Genomic DNA, 18,519 nt, shown 5'->3' with positions numbered 1-18,519 from the left:
GGAACAGGATTCTCAAGTGATGAAGCATGACTACGACAGACGGCCTTTTTAAAGACTTCTTCCAGTGTCATCTGTCTCATTAACATTGGTTTCTGTCTAAGCAGTCTCTCTTTAATTGAGTAAACTTGCATAATCTCTTGCTCACTGATAAATGCACGTTTTTCAAGGCCAGCAATTAACTGATCACACATTGTCACCATATCGTCTATGGGGATTTTGTCACCTGTGTTCACAATGTCATCATCATCATCACTACTATCCTCATGCTTGTCTTTATTTAACACCATTTCAGCAATTTCCCCATCACTCAACGAATTCACAACAGGTGCATCATTGTCAATGTTCAGCACTTCTTCGATGGCAGCTTCCTCTAACTTATTTACACTTTCGGGTGATAAACCTTTGGCGTAAGTGAGGAGGTTTGATATCATCATCTTTTCCTGACTGACAGGAAATCCTTCAAACTCATCATCTGCAGGTCCATCTTCATGAAACATCGTTGAAGGCCAAAGTCTGTGCCAAGCATTTTTTAATGTTGGTTTGTCAACATCGTTCCAAGCATTAGCAACTGCATAAATGGCATCCTTAACATTGAATTCTTTCAGGAAGCTTTGGATTCCTTCGCCTCTGTTGATTGCATCAAGCATAGAGTTCAAAAAAACATCTTTATACTTGCTCTTCATGAGCGTAAAATTCCTTGGTCACAAGGCTGTATTAAAGATGTCACATTAGGGGGAAAAGTTAATGCCGAAAACATAACTTTTCACAAGAAGTTCAGGAGGGGGATGTGCGGAGCAGTTGTCCAGGAACAATAAAATTTTGCAGTTTTCTTCCAGTCCAACTTGCCTGCAATGAGCTCGTGTCGCTGGTATGAAGTGGTTATTGAACCAGTGAGAAAATATTCCTCTGGTTACCCATGCTTTCTTGCTCGCATAATAATGCACAGGTAAATTGCATACACCTTTCAAACATCTCGGATGTTGGCTTTTTCCAATCACTACCAACTTTAACTTGTGTGTGCCTGCAGCATTGGCACACCCAAGAACAGTCAACCTGTCCTTAGCATCCTTAAAACCTGCTGGTGCACTCTCATCAGCCGTTGCTAATGTTTTTCTAGGAACGTAGCGCCAGAACAGAGCTGTTTCATCAGCATTGTAAATTTGTTCAGGACCGAGGTTTTCATCCGATATTATTTTTGCAAACTCATCTATGTAATTTTCAGCTGCTTCATGATCAGCAGAAGCTTTTTCACTACAGATTTTCAGATATCTTATACCATGACGCTTCTTAAATTTATGCAGCCAACCTTCTGAATATTCACACTCAACTTCAATGTTCAGTTCTTCATGGTATATTCTAGCTTGCTTCATGACCATCAAACCAGTCAGTGGCACACGTTCACCTCTGCGTTGTCGAATCCACTCAATCAGCACACGGTCAAGATCTTCATTTTTTGCCCTGTGCAATGTTTTCCTAATTTTCATTAGTTTATGGTCATCACTGTCAGTGTAAAATTTCAACAACTTGTCTTTCTGTTTCTTTAAGTCATATACGGTGGTACTTCCCACACCATATTCTTCAGTAAGATGTCGCACAGACACACCACGATCAAGCTTCTGCAATAACTCCACTTTCTGCGACATCGATAATGAGCGATGCTTCCTTCTCTGCTTCTCACTGTTACCCATTGGGGTATCTGCAGCTCTTTTTAGCATTTTCACAAATTGTTAAAAGCCAGCAAATATCTGAGAGCTGCAAATATCACACAGAGCAGCCTAACACCTGCGTGGGTCAAGCATCGGCAGCGTCGGGTCATGCTTTGCGCCACTTTCGGCTTTCAGAGGTTTTCTGGTTTCGAATGTGTGGATAAAGGATGGTACACTATCTCTTATCTGAAATTGGGTGGGGTTCGGCGGGGGTGGGGTACGGCGGGGGGGTTGGGGGTCGGGTTCGGCCGGGGGGTCGGGGGTGGGGGTCGGCGGGGGTCGTGGTCGTGCGCATTTCGGTTTTCAGAAGTCATGCTTTGCTCCACTTTCGGCTTTCAGAGGTTTTCTGGTTTCGGATGTGCGGATAAAGATTTCGGTTTTCAGAAGTGCGGAAAAATGCAACACTATCCCTTATCCGGCTAGGCCTGTAAGTCGTGCGCCACTCTGGTCGTGTCGTGCGCACGACTTACGCTGACCGAAAAAACCTTCGGTTTTTAGAGGGTTTCGGTTTTCGGAAGTCCGGATAAAGGGTAGTCTACCTGTACCACCAGAGCTGCCTCCGCAAGATCCTGCAAATCCATTGGCAGAATAGGCGCACCAACGTCAGTGTTCTCGCTCAGGCCAACATCCCCAGCACCGAAGCTTTGACCACGCTCAATCAGCTCCAATGGACGGGTCACATTGTCCACATGCCCGATACGAGACTCCCAAAACAAGCGCTCTACTCGGAGCTCCGGTACGGCAAGAGAGCCCCAGGTGGGCAGAGGAAACGCTTCAAGGACACCCTCAAAGCCTCCTGGAAAAAGTGCAACATCCCCACCGACACCTGGGAATCCCTGGCCCAAGACCGCACAAAGTGGAGGAGAAGCATCCGGGAAGGCGCCGAACATCTTGAGTCTCTTCGCCGGGAGCAAGCGGAAGCCAAGCGCAAGGAGTGCATGTCAACCCAAGCACCCCACCCGCCCCTTCAACCACCGTCTGCCCCACCTGTGACAGAGACTGTAGGTCCCGCATTGGACTCATCAGTCACCTGAGAACTCATTTTTAATGTGGAAGCAAGTCATCCTCGGTTCCGAGGGACTGCCTAAGAAGGAGAAGGGCTCAGCTGAAGTATTGGTACTGCCCTATTGGTAAAAATTGGTAGATTATCTGTTCACTTTTCTCATTTGCTGTTTTTTGGGATCTTGCTGGGCGCAGACCTGACTGTTTCCTACATCATAACGGTGACTGCACTTCAAAAATAATTCACTGGCGGTGTAGCATTTTGGAACATCTTGAGGACATGAAAGGAGCTACATAAATGCCAGCTCTTTCCTTGCTTTCCTGTAGAAGAGAAGGAATTGGCTGCTGTGTTGGCGGCTAAACTCTCTGACGTTAAGACGGTTTAAGGAAAGAAACCGCCATCTATACAGCGCCTTTCAAATCCTCCGGACATCCCAATAAAGCTTCAAAGCCAATGAAGTGCATTGTTCTTTCTTGGCAAAGATAAATGACCAGTTACTTTGTTTTAGTGGTGGTGTTAAATGTTGGCCAGGATTCTCCGAGAGCTGCTTGCTCTTCAAATACTGCTACAAATCTCTCATGTCGACCTGACCAGGACCTCTGTTCAATGTTTCGTCCAAAAGACATCACTTCCAAGAGTACAGCTCTTCTTCGATCCTGCACTGAAGTGTCGGCCGAGATTAGGTGCTAAAATTCCCGAATTGGGGCTTGAACCCACAGCCTTCTGACTGAGGCCAGAGTGCTACCCACTGTGGCGCAGCTGCCACTTACTATCCTCTTTATACGTCAATATTGCTGCGCCATGCACCACCAGGGAGCCACATCAACGTTTTGTCCCCTTTGGTCACTTGGTTGCGGGTTTTCTAGCTACAACGTGGGCTATACATGCAAAATCTGCAACGATCATAATCCTAAGCCCACCGCCATCTGGTTGAAGGAGATTCCACGGTGTACAGCCCTGATCCCCGTTACGACTTTGTTAAATTGAGAGATGTAGGTGAAAGGCCAAGGCCCATAATGCAGGACTCCAGGACCTGCTCTTGTCCCTCCATCTGCCTGGTTTAATTCACCCAAGACCTAAATTTCGCTCTCTCAACCTTTGCCTTCAGGACAGCAATGTTGAGAATGTTGGAAAAAACACAGAAAAATCAGTGACCCGCGACGAGAAGTCTCTGGTCCGTGCGTGCGGTTCTGTCTCTCATCGGCCTCGCCCCTCCCTATCTCTCTAGCCTCCTCCAGCCCTACAACTCTCCCAGATCTCTGTGTTCCTCTAATTCTGGCCTCTTGCGCATTATCGATTTTAATCGCACCACCATTGGCAGCTGTGCCTTCAGCTGCCAAAGCCCTAAGCTCTGGAATTCCCTCCCTAAACCTCTCTACCTCTCTCTCTTAAGTCGCTCCTTAAAACCTACCTCTTTGACCAAGCTTTTGATCCACTGTCCTAATATCTCCTTATGTGGCTCGGTGTCAAATTTTGTTTGATAATGCTCCTGTGATGCACCTTAGGATGTTTTACTACCTTAAAGGCGCTATATAAATGCAAGTTGTGCATGTGTGTGTTGGAAGGCTATTCAACCATGGAGAGCACCGCAGCTCTAATCCCGCCTTCGCGTAATGTCCAACCACATGCACTCACTGGACAGCGATCAGAAGTGGAACCATGGCTGATTTTCCTCCATTTTTAGCCCAGAGTTGCCGAGGCCAAATGTACCCACCCCCTACCCTCTGATAATATCAACGTATGGATTGGGTTTTCAGCCCAAAGGGTTCTTCCTGGTCTGTAGAGCTCAGTTCTACGTTCAGTGTTGCGCTGCACATTGAGTCATTGGGCAGCTCATCTTTCATTCTCCGCCTCTATAATCCCTTCTTGGCTCCCTCAGCATTGTTTTCTGTAAATAGAGGGAGATGGATTGGGATTGGTTTATTACGCAGCCAATGTTTCCCCAGAGCAAATGGTTCTTAATCCATTCAGTGAGTAAATGTTCAATTGAGTACCTTTTTAACAAAAGACTCCCATTTCCATTTAATATGACTCACTCGTCATGGGAAATGACCTGCACTCAGTGCTGTGGTAATCCAATATGATGAGCTCTATGTCCTGTGATATGAGGATGTTTTGACCTTTGAGTTGCTCATCGAGTCTGCCGAATGACGTGGGCCTGAAATCTGTCGGCACAGATTCAGATTTGAGTTGGCGCGAGGGCCCGGGGTGCTGGTAAACTCATTAGCAACAGGCCTGTGTCGAATCGTAATCAGTTCGCACTTCAGTCTTCAGTGATTACTAATGATTTCACAAGTCTGCAGGCTGCGTGAACAGATTTCGCTCTCCCACCCCTTCAACTCAAAGTGGATATCTTTAAATTTAAAGAAAAAAAACAGATTTTGAAAACCCTGAAGGAATTCGCATTCGATGTTAAACCACGCTTGCAGGACAAGTTCAGTGGGAGGCCTTTATCCGTGGATTAGAACGATATTGAGGTCGTTGATTTTCCTGTCTTGGTGCATGGGGATGAAGCACTGGTACGATAGCAAAATACAGCAGATGTTGGAAATCCGAAATAACAACAGAAAATGCTGGAAAAACTCAGGTCAGGCAACATCCGTGGAGAGAAATTTGAGTTGACGTTTCGGGTCGAACCCTTCAAAACTGGAAAGAAAATAAAATAGATTGAAGTTTTGAAGAAGGGTTCGACCCGAAACGTCAACTCAAATTTCTCTCCACGGATGTTGCCTGACCTGCTGAGTTTTTCCAGCATTTTCTGTTATTATTTTGGTCATGGTTGGATTGGGATTTGAATGCGATTGATAAATCAGGGTATGAGTACAATGGGAACGGCATGTAGGAATTGTATGCTCTGATCTAAAATTGTTTTATCTGCACCTGGCTGAGCCGGTTAGTTTTTTTTCCCCCCCCAACTGAGGATAAAGTTTCAGGGATGGGTTTGTTTGAAATGAAATGACTTGTTCATTGATTATGGTTGTAAAGTGCTTTAGGACCAAGTTAGTGGGCAATTTATAAATAAAAAAAAAATTTTAAAAATCAAATCAATTTGTACAAGTTAGATGAATGGCTGGGGTTTTTTGCTTTAATCTTTCTGGCCACAGGGCGCTCTGTAAATGCAAGTTCTCCCTAGTGGTAGTTTTTAAGCAGGCTATTTTCCAATATCTGCATTTATGTGGGTCTATTAATTCCGGTCCTGCTATTTTCCCCCCTGACACCTGCTGGTCTGTTAATTCAGCTCCTGGAACCTCGGTCTCTGAAATTGGCTGCGGTTAAATCGTTTTAATTTCCTAGCCCGGTCAAAGACTCGCAGACCTGAGTGAGAGAAGTATTTTGTGACTGACTTCTAGTGAGGACGAGAATGATTTTGAACTGGTGTCCCTGGTGAAGAAAGACGTGCATTTATATAGCGCCTTTCACGACCTCGATGGCCCAAAGCGCTTAACATCCAATGAAGTACTTTTTGAAGTGGAGTCACTGTTGAAATGTAGGAAACGCGGCAGCCATTTTGCGCACAGCTAGCTCCCACAAAGAGCAATGTGATCATGACCAGATAATCTATTTTAGTGATGTTGATTGAGGGATAAATATTGGCCCAGGACACTGGGGAGAACTCCCCTGCTCTTCTTCGAAATAGTGCCCTGGGATCTTTTCTGAGAGAGCAAACGGGGCCTCGGTTTAATGTCTCATCCGTAAGACGGCACCTGTGGCAGTGCAGCACTCCCTCAGCACTGCACTGGGAGTGTCGGCCTAGATTTTTGTGCTCAAGTCTCTGGAGTGGGACGTGAACTGACAATCTTCTGATTCCGAGGCGAGAGCGCTACACACTGAGCCACGGCTGACGCATACATGGAAGGGGGTGGGGCGGGGGCGGGAAAGAGCTGGTCGAAATCCTTGGGCACGTCTATCTCATCAGTCAATCCATTCTCCCCTACCCAACTCTGGGGTTCTTCCTTTTCCTTCCAAAGATGTTGAATCGTACTGAGGCACAGTCTAACGGGTGCTCCAAGAATCGGCGACTATTCATAATGTGCGAGTTGGGTGTGATTCCATTTTAATGGGAAGAGTTGGTGTTTAAGCCTTTCAGCGTCGCCTATCCTTCCCAAAATTCAGCTCCGAAGGAGGATAAAATGACCGGCAGTAGTTTCCTGCAATCCAACAGTGACTACGCTTCAAGTATGCTTCATTGGCTGTGAAACGCCGTGGGACATCCTGAGGTCGTGAAAGGAGCTATAGAAATGCAAGCTCCTTCTCTTTACTGTCGACAGCCATTAATAGGAATATTCTTTTGTCACGGTCACGCTCTCCTATCCTGATAGATTGCTGATGTATCATACCAATGGGATTTAGGTCTGATTGGTTGAATAGAGGCAGCCTGCTTCAACTTGTGAGCAACTAAGAGTGCTAATCCATCTCAAAGACACCCAAACACCCTCCGATCACAGGACATCGGGCTCACCACAGCACAGAGTGGAGGTTATTTTCCATGACAATTGTCCACCAGAATGATACCGGGCTAAAGGGGTTAGATTATGAGGACAGGTTGCATAGACTTGTATTCCCTCGAGGATAGAAGATTAAGGGGTGATCTAATCGAGGTGTTTAAGATGATTGAAGGATTTGATGGGGTGGAGAGAGAGAAACTGTTTCCTCTGGTGGGGGGAGTCCAGAACAAGGAGGCAGAACCTTTAAAATTAGAGCCAGGCCGTTCAAGGGTGATGTCAAGAAGCATTTCTCCACACAAAGGGTAGTGGGAATCTGGAAAACTCTCCTCCCAAAAAGCTGTTGAAGCTGGGGCTCAGTTGAAAATGTCAAAGCCTGAGATTGATGGGGTTTAGTTAGGCAAAGGGTATTCTGGTTTACAGAACCAAGGCACGCAGATGGAGTCAAAATACAGATCAGCCATGATCTAATTGAATGGCAGAACAGGCTTGAGGGGGGCTGAATGGCCTCCTCCTGTTTCTATGCAGCGAGTCATATTAAATGGAAGACTTTTTTGTCAAAGAAAGAACTCCATTCAACGTTGACTCGCTTGACTGGATTGGGAACCTGGGGATGCAGCCACGAGTTCACATTGGGTGCATCCTGCAGGATTATTTCTGCGCAGAGTTGCTCGTCTGCATTGCCAGAGCGTTTGCTGTTAAGCACGCAAGAACAGTTGGCTGGTTGATTGTGGACCTGCTGGTCGGTCAGCCAGTTAACATGCAAATGGGCAACAAACTGACTTACTTAATGGGTCTGCAGCAGCCACTCATTTAAAGGCGGGCCTCCTGGGCCGCATGAATAACCTTTTTGTGCGAGTGCAGCCTGCCCAGATGAGGCTTGAAGGGCTCTCTGACTGGTGCTCAGGCTTGTTACTGTGAACGTGTTGGCAGCTTACCCATACTGAGAAATTACTGTGGCAATTAAAATAATTGGAAAAATGTGAAGACCGTTCACACCCATTGAATCAACCTGTTCCTTGCAGGCAAACGATCATCAGCTTCACAGACATGTCCTGTTTCTTACATTGGTCTTTTGATTTAGATCTTCGAGAGCCCACCACCCTACTCCTGGCGTTTGTGCGATTTTAATCCGATTTTAGCCCGGTGACTGAACCCGTTTTACCCGGGTCTGCACGTCTTTGACCGGGCTAGGAAATTAAAACGATTTAACTGCAGCCAATTCAGAGTTCCAGGAGCTGAATTAATAGACCAGCGGGTATTGGGGGGGGGGGGGAAGTAGCAGGATCGCAATTAATAGACCCACATAAATGCAGGTATCGGAAAATAGCCTGCTTTAAAAACTACCAATAGAGAGAACTTGCATTTACAGAGCGCCCTGTCGAGTCTGCAGGGTCTACCTAACTGCTTTACAGCCAATTAATTACTTTTTAAAATGTAATTTTTACATAGAATTTACAGCACAGAAACAGGCCAGTCAGCCCAACTGGTCCACGCCAGTGTTTATGCTCCACACGAGCCTCCTCCCACCCCATTTCATTTCATCCTATCAGCAAGAACTTCTATTCCTTTCTCCCTCATGTATTTATCGAGCTTCCCCTTAAAGGCATCTCTGTTATTCGCCTCAACCACTCCCTGTGGTAGCAAGTTCCACATTCTAACCATTGGTATGTAGGCAAATGTGGCGGCCAATTATGTAAAGAGCAAAGTCTCGAAAGGAGACAAATTCCTCGCATTTGGGGAACCCAACGCATAACAGCAACAGAAAATGCTGGGAACACTCAGCAGAGGTCAGGCAGCGTGGTGGGGAGAGAAACAAGAGTTAATGGGCTGGATTTTCATTGAGGAGGCGGGTAGGAGGCAGGACTACAACTTTTGGGGTTGTAGTCCCGCCTCCATCGAGTTCTAGCCAACTCACGCGATTTAGACTTGATTGACCTTGTTGAGCCTGCCCAGTGGGCCAATTAAGGGACACCCGGCAACAGGTGACATCACAGATTGAAATTTCATCTGTCAAGACCTTTTGACAGATGAAATATCAGCGTTTCACAGCTGTTTGAAGCTGTCAAACACTGACAATCTGTACTCTAAATCATCCTGAGAGGAAGGAATTAACTGGGAGATCTCCCCGGAACAGAAAGCAGAGGCTGCAGATTTTGACAGCTGGCGGCTATTCTGCTTTCTGTGCCGGTGAGATGAGGGACTCCCGAGACCTGAAGGAAGGAAGGCTGTAAAGGTAAGTAAAGATTAGTAGAACTTCTTTTAAACACTTTACACACAGACCAAACACACTTACCTCTGCACTCACGCACCCATCACTCACCTGAACACCGGACATCTCGACCCCCTCCAAGCCCTTCATCCCGACGGTCCGCCTCGCTAACTTGGCGTGGTTTGGAGCCGTCGGGAATCCCACATTTCACCAATGAAAATAGGGATTAGGCTAAAAACTTCCTGTTAACAGGCAGTTAATTGGCACTAATCCCCTTCCCGCCTCGGGGAGGCGGGTCCCAGTGCGGGGCGGGTACCCGCCTCCTTTGAAACTGGCTCGGAGGCGGGATGGGGTTGGCACCCTCGATTTTGGGATTTTAACCCCCCACACGCCTCCAATCCCGCCTCCACACCCCAATGAAAATCCAGCCCAGCGTTTCAGTTCGATGACCTTTGCTTCGTCAAAACTGGAAACATTTGGAGAAGTAGCAGATATTTAAGCAAGTGTAGGAGCAGGGAAAGGGAGGAGGGGGGGAAATAACAAAGGGGAGGTCTGTGATGGGGTGGAAGGCAGGAGAGATGGTGCAAGGCAAAAGGAGATGGTAATGGGGCAAGTTAAGAAACAAAAGATGACTCTAGATGAAGTGTAAATGGCACTGGCAGAATGATCGACAGCTGCCATGTGAGAGAAAAGAAAACATGGGGGCCGAGGTTACGGTTTGAAATTGTTGAACTCTGAGTCCAGAAGGCTGTAAAGTGCCTAATCGAAAGATGAGGTGCAGCTCCTCGAGCATAACAGCAACTACTTGCGTTTATATAGTGCCTTTTAATGTAGTAAAACATCCCAAGGCATTTGGCAGGAATGTTATCAAATACAATTTGACACCGAGCCACACGAGATATTGGGACAGGTGCCCAAATGTGTGGTCAAAGAGGTAGATTTTAAGGAGTGTCTTACAGGAGGGGGAGAGAGAGGCGCGGAGAGGTTTAGGGAAGGAATTCCAGAGCTTAGGGGCCCCGGGCAGCTAAAAGCACGGCCGCCAATGGTGGGACGATGAAAATCGGGGATACGCAAGAGGACAGAATTGGCACAGAGATCTCGGAGGGTTGTAGGGCTGGAGGGGGTGACGGATGGGTGAGGGGTGAAGCCACGGAGTGATTTAAAACAAGGATGAGAATTTTTTTCTTTTTTAAAAACCATCTACCTTGGCGATGGCCACAATTCTTTTAAGAAACCTGTTTTCGTTGGCTTCGACGGCCAGTTTCCTTTGAAAGAGCTATTAGTCCCACACTCTTGCTCTTTCTCCATCCGGATTGTGAATCCAGACTCCAGATTGGCTCAGTCACATCACACAACTATTTTTACATATGCCTATTTTTTTTTTCATGTGATGTTCCAAAAGAAAGTCTGCGATGGGATTGTGCGCGCCCAGGGGGGGAGCAGTTGGGATGTCCACGTGGATGAAGATTGGCCGGATAAACGTGTAATTGAGCAGAAGGGATTCTGCAGCTTTTTTTTAGCTTGCGTAAGGGGGCATATTAACTGGATGCTCCCTGTTCAACAGAGCAGCAGCCTGTAAAAATTCCTAGCTGGTAACATTCTTGCCTCCGGAGTCGGAAGTTTGTCGGATTCGCACTCCACTCCAGTAATGAACGCGTAATCCAGGCCGGTGCTCCAGTGTAGTGCTGAGGGAGACTGGCATTGCTGTCCTCTTAGGAGATGTCCTCTTAAACTTCTGACTTTTCGCCGGGAGCAAGCGGAAGCCAAGCGCAGGCAGCGCAAGGAGCGCACGTCAACCCAAGCACCCCACCCACCCGCCCCTTCAACCACCGTCTGCCCCACCTGTGACAGAGGATTGGGTGACCGCTTTGCGGAACACCTCTGTTCAGTCCGTAAGGGGGACCCCGAGCTTCCGGTCGCCTGTCACTGTAATTCACCGCCCCATTCCCACTCAGACCTCACTGTACTCGGGCTCTTGCATTGTTCCACAGAAGCTCAACGTAAACTTGAGGAACAGCACCTCATCTTCCGATTAGGCACTTTACAGCCTTCTGGACTCAATATCGAGTTCAACAATTTCAGATCATAACCTTGGCCCCCATTACATTTTTGCTTATATTTTATCCACATCTTTGTTTTGGCCCTTTTCCCCCCCCCCTTTTTTTCTCTCTCCCACATGGCAGCTGTCTCCCATTCTGCCAGAACATTTCACACCTAATCTAGAGCCATCTTTTGTCTCCACTAGTCCTATCACCATCTCGTCTGGTTTTGAATACCTCTTAATGTCTCTTCACTTCTTTTGTTCTCTCCCAGCCCTGCCTTCGATCTATTTCATTTCCTTTCCAGTTTTGAAAAAGGGTTTTGACCCGAAACGTCGACTCTATTTTCTCTCCATGGATGTTGCCTGGCCTGCTGAGTTTTTCCAGCATTTTCTGTTATTTTGGATTTCCAGCATCTGCAGTATTTTGCTATCGTACTGTAGGTCCCGCATTGGACTCATCAGTCACCTGCAAACTCATTTTTAATGTGGAAGCAAGTCATCCTCGGTTCCGAGGGACTGCCTAAGAAGAGGGGATGTGAGGTTAAACTGAGGCCGTTTTGCTTGTTCCGGTGGATCAGGTGGATTTAAGAAATCTCCAGGCACTGTTTGAGAGAGAGCAGGCCAACATTCTTCCTTCGACCAGCATCACCAAACAAAAAAACAAGATTATCTTGGAAGGGGAGAAATTTTGCAGCGGCCATGGGGAGAGAGCAGGGGGGAGCGGGACTAATTGGATAGCTCTTGAGGGCTGGCACAGGCACGATGGACCGAAGGGGGCATCCCTCTTGCACTGTTAAGATTCTATGAACTGGCCAATTGTCTCATTGACGTTTGTGGGATCTTGCTGTGCACCCCCCCCCCCCCAAAAAAAATTGGCTGCCCGACTTGGCAATGTAGCAGTCGCTGCATTTCAAAGCAATTTGGTTTATGAGCTGCTGTGAGCTCTGCCGAGACTCCCAGTGGAATTTTTAATAAGCTGCCGTTCGCACCCAGCGGGAAGTGTGTTTTCATCCTGTTCTTTTTACCCATGGATCACGGGGGAACTTAACCTTTTATGCAGGAGCCTAGACGCCTTTGTGCCGATTTACACTTCGAGACTGTTAGAAACGCAGTTGCGGTGGCTTGTTGTCCACTTTACGTGATTTGCCTCAATGTTTATGCAAATTAGACTTGGAACCTGAATTAACTTGAATAGAAGAAGGCAGGAAATGGGGCATGTGTTGTTGTCGACGAGTTTAAAAAAAAAAAAAAAAAAAAAGCCCCTCATTATTTTGCATAAACAAACTGAGTGAGCAGGATGTTTTCCTTCTCTCAATGTCTCTCAATCTCCTGCTTTCTATCCTATCACTGACCTTCCCTTTTGTTCCGTCATCCCCTCCCCCTTTTCCCAGCCCCTAAACCTGCTTTCCATTTCCTGCTTTTTTCCAGTTCTGACGAAAGGTCTTCGACCTGAAGCGTTGACTCTGTTTCTCTCTCCTCAGATGTTGCCTGGCCTGCTGAGTTTTTCCAGCGTTTTCTGTTGTTATTTCGGATTTCCAGCATCTGCAGTATTTTGCTATCGTAGGATGTTTTCCTTACCCGATTGTTTAGCTGCTGTTTTTGTGTGCTGAGGATTGACTTTCTGGCACCTCTTTATTCCTACAGTGACTAACTTGCCTCGTCTCTTGAGGCAGAAGGTCGTGGGTTCAGGTCCCACTCCAGACAACTGAGCACAAATCTAGGCCGACGCTCCAGTGCAGTACCGAAGGAGTGCTGCACTGTCGGGGATGCCGTCTTTCGAATGAGACGTTAAACCGAGGTCCCTTTCTGCCCTCCCTCGGGTGGACGTAAAAGTGCTTTTCAAGTAGGTCATCCATTTTGGATGTGGCACACCGCAGACTGTCTGCTTGCAGGGTCATTGCGATTACATTGCTCCTCACGCTCCCGAGGGAGGTGCAAAAAGAGGGTTTGCAAAAACGCTTCATGTGAGGTTGGGGGGGGGGGGGGGGAAAAGAAAAAGAGTACTTTTCATAGGGTGTTGGGGAAGAGGGTTGGGATTAGGAATGCCAACCCTCCAGGATTGCCCTGGAGTCTCCAGGAGTTAATGGATACTCCTGCGAGCAACCCAGGAGAAATATCATGGGGCCATTTTATTAAAAAAAACATATTTTTTAAAATTTTCCTTGAGCGCTTCCATTTATTAGTTATAGAAATATTGGGGAAAACATTGGGCTGGATTTTGTCAATGGGGAGCTTTTGGAGGCTGGACTCCCACTTGTTGGGTTTTAGTCCCGCCTCCATCGACTTGTGGCCAACCCACGCTACTTTCCCTTGATTGACCTTGTTGAGCCCGCCCAGCGGGATCAGCAGGCCAATTAAGGGAAAGCCAGTTACAGGTGACGTCAGCGAGTGCCGTTTCATCTGTCGAGAGCTTTTGACAGATGAAATGTCATCGTTTGACGGCTCTGTGAAGCTGACAATCTGTCTTCTAAGTTGTGTCTTTACTCAAGGCTCAATTAGAAAGCCTTCCTGACCAGAAAGCTGCAGCTTTTGACAGTTCAGCGGCCATTCTGCTTTCTGTGCCAGTGAGCTGAGGGACTCCCGAGACCTGAAGGGAGGAAGCCTGCAGGAAGAAGTAAAGATAAGTAAAACTTGTTAAAACACCTTATATACTTACCTCTGCACACATGCACCCATTACTCACCTGCACACTGGACATCTCAGCCCCTCCGACCCCTGCAGACCGACGGCCCGCCTCGCTGACCCTGGTGAGGTTCGGAGCCGTTGGGAAGCCCAAACTTCAGGGCTCAAAATGGGGATTAGTTTTTAAAAAATTGCCTGTTAACAGGAAGTTAATTGGCATTAATCCCCTACCCGCCCTGGCATGGGTCGGCTACCCGCCTCCTGGCAAGATGGCATGGGGGCGGGTTGGGCACACTCGCCCAAATTCTGCCATTTTCGCCGGCAGCCCTGCCTCCCCAGGGCTGGCAAAATCCAGCCCATAATGTTTGATGGGACGGAGAGGTGGATGTCATGTGGTGCAACCTCCAGTATTAGGCCCAACTAGAGTTAGCAGCCCTGTTTGGGATTAGGGTTCGAGGGGGTGCCTCTGCATTAGGACGGCCATCTCTGGATAGTCCACATCAAGGCCTACCATATCGGTTGTTGATGAGAGGTCCTTCATACCTTTAAAGCGTTGCGTTTCTCTCTCTTTCCCCCCCGCACCCCCACCCTTCTCAACAAAAAAAAAACGATTTGGAAATGAATCCATTGCTCTCGATGCAATCGGTGAAGCGCTAATATCCTTGCCATCACGTACAGCACCTCCTGAACACACAGCTGGTGCGGTGCCAAGTCTTGCTGCCATGGCAACCAGAGCCTGCTAATACAGGCCTCCATAAAAAAGGGAGCCCGGAACTGAATGTCAACCACTTAGAAAGGATAGTTGCCTTAAAGTAAGTACCCTTTGAAGCCGAACACTTTGAGCAAACTTTCATTTTTTTAAAATAAATATTTCTGAACAATGATGGATGTATTTTTTTTAAATTCGTTTTTAATGGGATGTGGGCATCGCTGCCAAGGCCAGCATTTATTGCCCATCCCTAATTGCCCTTGAGAAGGTGGCAGTGAGCCAATTGGGCAACCAATGGTGGGAGCGCAGTTCGGGGCTGTTGGAGATCAAGGGCAGCATGTGTCTCCTTGCGGAGAGCAAAGGCGCATTTCAATTTAAGCTTAGAAAACTGGGTGTGGGAGCTGGTGCTCCTGGGTGGGGTAAGCCTTTGCTTTGGGCTCTCTTTTGATTTGACCCCTGTATTGAATGGGCCATGCATTGTATGGGAAGATGGAAACGCAAATATGTGACCATGTGTGCTTAGCATGGGCTCGAGGGCAGGACTTTCTGTCCCTGCTCCCCCTCTTCCCCACATAGGAACAGGAGGAGGCCATTCAATGAGATCATGGCTGATCTGCGACCTTACTCCATATACCCGCCTGTGGCCCATATCCACCCCCCCCCCCCCCCACCAAATAAGTTTTAACGGGGCACTGTTTTTGGTCTTTGTAATTTTTCCTACATTATAACAGCGACTACTCTTCAAAAGTACTTCATTGGCTGTAAAGCGCTGAGGTCATGAAAGGCGCTATATAAATGCAAGTTTTTCTTTCTTTAGATGCCAGTGCTTATAAAGTTACCCCTATAAAATGATTGAATTGGTGCCTTTTTTTTTTTTAAAGTGTTGTGTTCAATATATTGTCTATTAGATAGAGAAGCACGTTCCTCATTATCACACATACAATGCTTGTTGCCCAAGGACTGAGCTCCAGTGAGGACAGAGTGACTCGAAATATTTCATTACTTTTGTCTAAACTGCTCTTCTCGTGATGTATTTTCTTGTGTTCAACTATTGAGGTTGTTTTTCAAGACTACTCTACCGCAAGGGACTTAATTAAGGAGAATAAGTGCCACTGTTTCCTTTGGAGTGAGATACAGCTGGGTCACACCACTCTGTCGGGTCTTGTGCTGTGTTTCTCTACTGAATACGGTGGCATAGTGGTTAGCACTGTTGCCTCACAGTGCCAGGGACCCGGGTTCGAATCCGGCCTCGGGTGACTGTCTGTGTGGAGTTTGCACATTCTCCCCGTGTTTGCGTGGGTTTCCTCCCACAGCCCAAAGATGTGCGGGTTAGGTTGATTGGATATGATAAAAATTGACCCTTAGTGTTAGGGGGATTAAATACGTGGGGTTATGGGGATAGGGTGGGATATGTGTCGGTGCAGGCTCGATGGGCCGAAATGGCCTCTATCTGCACTGTGGGGTTTCTGTGATTCTGTGTGAATAAAGGGCTTGAACCTAGAATTTCCAACTGTGGTTAGCTCTGTTCCTGGAGGTTCCATCACATGACCTCGTGCCTCCAACTGGCCCACCCCCCACTCTCCCACCATTGGTCGCCCAACACGTCCATCCTTGCGACGCATCGCCTTCCCCATACCAAGTTTTTAAAAATGTATTCATTCACGGGGTGTGGGCGTCGCTGGCAAGGCCAGCATTTATTGCCCATCCCTAGTTTCCCTCGAAGGTGGTGGTGAGCCGCCACCTTGAACCGCTGCAGTCCGTGTGGTGAAGGTGCTCCCACAGTGCTGTTTGGGAGGGAGTTCCAGGATTTTGACCCAGCGCCGATGAAGGAACGGTGATATATTTCCAAGTCAGGATGGTGTGTGACTTGGAGGGGTACTTGGAAGTGGTGGTGTTCCCATGCACCTGCTGCCCTTGTCCTTCTAGGTGGTAGAGGTCGCTGTTTTGGGAGGTGCTGCCGAAGAAGCCTTGGCAAGTTGCTGCAGTGCATCTTGTAGATGGTACACACTGCAGCCGCGGTGCGCCGGTGGTGGAGGGAGTGAATGTTTAAGGTGGTGGATGGGGTGCCAACCAAGTGGGCAGCTTTGTCCTGGATGGTGTCGAGCTTCTTGAGTGTTGGAGCTGCACTCATCCAGGCAAGTGGAGAGTATTCCATCACACTCCTGTGCATTGTCTGCTGGCTGTAAGAATCCGATGCGAAACGAATTTAGGCTTTCTCATCCTGTATCCTAGTGTGCATGACCTAAGGCAGAATAAAACTTTCTCTGGAAATCTCTCGTGCCCGGGCCTCGTATTAGAAAGTGACCGATTCTCCAGCGCTAAAATTCTTCACCTGAAGGAACACAATTTCGAAAACTCCAGTTGTTGGAGAGCTGTAGTTGAGGGAGGGAGGGAGGTGTGTGATCTTAAAAGTCTCAGTCTCGTTTTCAAATCGCTCCATGGCCTTGCCCCTCCCTATCTCTGAAATCTCCTGCAGCCCTACAACTCTCCGAGATATCTGCGCACCTCCAATTCTGGCCTCTTACGCATCCCCCATTTTAATCTCGCGACCATTGGTGGCCTTTAGCTGCCGAGGCCCTAAGCTCTGTAAATCCCTCCCGAAACCTTTCCACCTGTCTATCTCTCCTCCATTAAAATGCTCCTTAAAACCTACTGGCCGAGCTTTAGGTCACCTTTCTTAATATCGCCTCGTGCGGCTCGGCGTCACATTTTGTTTGGTAACGGTCCTGTGAAGAGCGAGAAGGTAGAGGAATGAATAGTGAAAGTTGTAGATAGAAGCTGTCTCATCCCCACCCCACCCCACGTTAATTGTTATTGAATGTAAGCTCCCCGGAGACCACTTATTGCCAGGTTACCCACTGGGGCACGGGGAAGGGTCCTTCTATTTTCATTTCTCTAGGCCTGCCTTGTATTTTTTTCTTTTGATCACAAAAGGCTATAGTTTTGCTTTCAAATCTGTCAATGAAAAGTGTTTTTGATTTGAAATATTTTCCAAAAATACACTTTTTTTCTGATTTATGCTGGCTTGAAATCTGTTTGGACACCGCCTAAAGTTCCATTACTTTGACATTGCTGGGTTTTGTTGAAATGATTGAATGTCCAAGGCTCGACCAATTGCCCTGGAGGTTTATCGGCTCTGAACTCTCTCACTGGGACAGTGAGCGAGTGATTGAGCCCACTCGCCTGGGGCCTCCGGACTGCAACAGACAATCTTGTTCAGGCAATCGAGAGAGTTGTAACCTTGCCTTATATAGGCACGATTCTCTCTCACGTTTACATTTGTGTGCTTTGACAAAGGTGCGCATAAGATTGAAAACAACCTGAAAATATCTGTAGTGTTTCCGCTGCCTGCCCTTTCTTACCAGCTGCTATATAAAGGTGCTATTACATAGAATTTGCAGCACAACTGGTCTAAGCTGGTGGTTATGCTCCACACAAGCCTCCACCCACCCTGCTTCATATAATGAATATTTAAGCTCAGCATTGGCAATTGATGTCAAAGGTAGGCTCTCATGGGAGAGTGATGGAATGCAGAAGAGTACCATCCTGAGCAGTTCAATTAAAATCAAAAAATCTTACAGTACAGAGGGAGGCTATTCAGCCCATCGTGCCTGTGCCGGCTCTTTGAAAGAGCTGTCCAATTAGTTCCACTCCCCGCCCCCTCCCCTGCTCTTTCCCAAAATTCAGGTTACATAGAATATACACCACAGAAACAGGCCATTCGGCCCAGCCAGTCCATGCAGGCGTTTATGCTCCACTCGAGCCTCCTCCCATCCTTCCTCAT

The 18,519-nt window shown here is 47.4% G+C and overlaps 1 protein-coding gene across 3 annotated transcripts in view; it reads left to right on the top strand.

The window, feature by feature from the left end:
- LOC147100932 (uncharacterized) overlaps window positions 1-18,519 on the top strand; it is a 94,167-nt gene that overhangs the window by 36,206 nt on the left and 39,442 nt on the right. The window contains exon 1 of one of the 3 annotated variants that reach the window (XM_085966030.1): window positions 5,024-5,186. The exons of the other annotated variants lie outside the window; for them this stretch is intronic. The gene's annotated coding sequence lies outside the window, so the exon portion shown is untranslated. Of the gene's footprint in view, window positions 1-5,023; window positions 5,187-18,519 lie in introns of those variants that run through there. 3 annotated transcript variants of the gene reach the window in all.

This window comes from Somniosus microcephalus, chromosome 24, assembly GCF_052327205.1.
Source record: "Somniosus microcephalus isolate GS21.2 chromosome 24, FLI_Smic_1.0, whole genome shotgun sequence".
Classification (NCBI taxonomy): Eukaryota; Metazoa; Chordata; class Chondrichthyes; order Squaliformes; family Somniosidae; genus Somniosus; species Somniosus microcephalus.
This window is presented reverse-complemented; position numbering and strand designations above follow the sequence as displayed.